Source organism: Etheostoma spectabile, chromosome 4, assembly GCF_008692095.1.
Source record: "Etheostoma spectabile isolate EspeVRDwgs_2016 chromosome 4, UIUC_Espe_1.0, whole genome shotgun sequence".
Lineage (NCBI taxonomy): Eukaryota > Metazoa > Chordata > Actinopteri > Perciformes > Percidae > Etheostoma > Etheostoma spectabile.
Genome location: NC_045736.1, coordinates 9,363,437 through 9,364,812, shown reverse-complemented (window position 1 = coordinate 9,364,812; position 1,376 = coordinate 9,363,437).

Here is a 1,376-nt window from a genome sequence, read left to right as displayed (position 1 = left end):
ACTTGTCCCTCTTGTTCTCACCCCTCCTTCTCTGAACGCAGTTAGCCAAAAGGTTTAGCTGGAATCTAAAACTATTACAGCTGCACAGCCTCAATGAGAAGCCAGACTAAAAAGAAGTGACAACACTGTCCCAGGGGAAGGTTGACAACAGAGGACAAAGGGAGTTACAGAGAGAGTAACAGAGAAAGAGAGAGGGAGAGAGAGAGAGAGGAGAGCAAGAAAGCAGATGGAATATAGCAAAAAGGGAATCAACACAACATGGGATAGAGATTGTAGAAGTAGATACAGCAAAAAACATGGAAGCAAGTGAAGGAGAATCGGCAACTCAGAGACCCCAAGAAAAAAAAGGAGAATGCAAAAGAGATGATAACTTATTGTAGTCCTCCACTGTGGTCACACAACATATATAGAATACTTAACCCCTTCCTTATTTACTAGCCCTGCATAGTAGCAAAGAGCTGATTACCATCATCAGCCTGCAGACTCAACACTTCCACGGTTGGTGCAGCTCTGTTGTGCATTATGGACAGGGTTATACTGAACACGGATCTCCTCTATGTTTGGAAATGGCTCTCAGCTATGTTTGGCAACAACACATAATTGTTTTCCCTACCACATTATCACTGCAGGCGTGTGCATTTAGATAAATACACACGTGGGTTTTTCATTTTGGATTTATGCACTCTAGAGGAAAAAAAGAAAATAAAAAAACATGAAACTATGCATGCATGCATGCACTTACCAGCACTTTCAATTGTTCTTTAGAACCCAGATAGCTCAGCTGGTAGAGCGGGCACCCATATACAGAGGTTTACTCCTCAATGCAGCGGGCCTGGGTTCGACTCCGACCTGTGGCCCTTTGCTGCATGTCGTTCCCCCTCACTGTCCCCTTTCATGTCTCCTGTCAAAATAAAGGCTGAAAATGCCCCCCAAAAATATTTCTTGTTCTAGTCTGTAACGGGCAAATATTATATCTATGATATAAGGATGTAGTTTTGGTGTTGACATGCATGTCTGATTACATTTACATGACCATGCCCTGTACACAGTAATTGCAACAAAGATTGATGTAACCTACAAAAAGTCATACGTAGCCCCATGATGGATGACTTGAATCCTATCAATCACTCTTGAAAGCTGCGTGAAGGAGGAAGAGGTGTGAGATTGGCAGACAGTTAAGCATGAAATTCACTTTTACTGACGTTTAGTGAGTTGCAATTTTCCAGAGGGATTGAGTTGAATCCTTTGCACTCACATGTCACATACAAATGTGTATATAGGGATGAGAGGGCAGAGGGAAGAGTTTTCTCGTAATCCCAGTTTACAAGTATTAATCAAGTACTGACTTAAACTTGGTAGGATGCCAATTTTTTGCC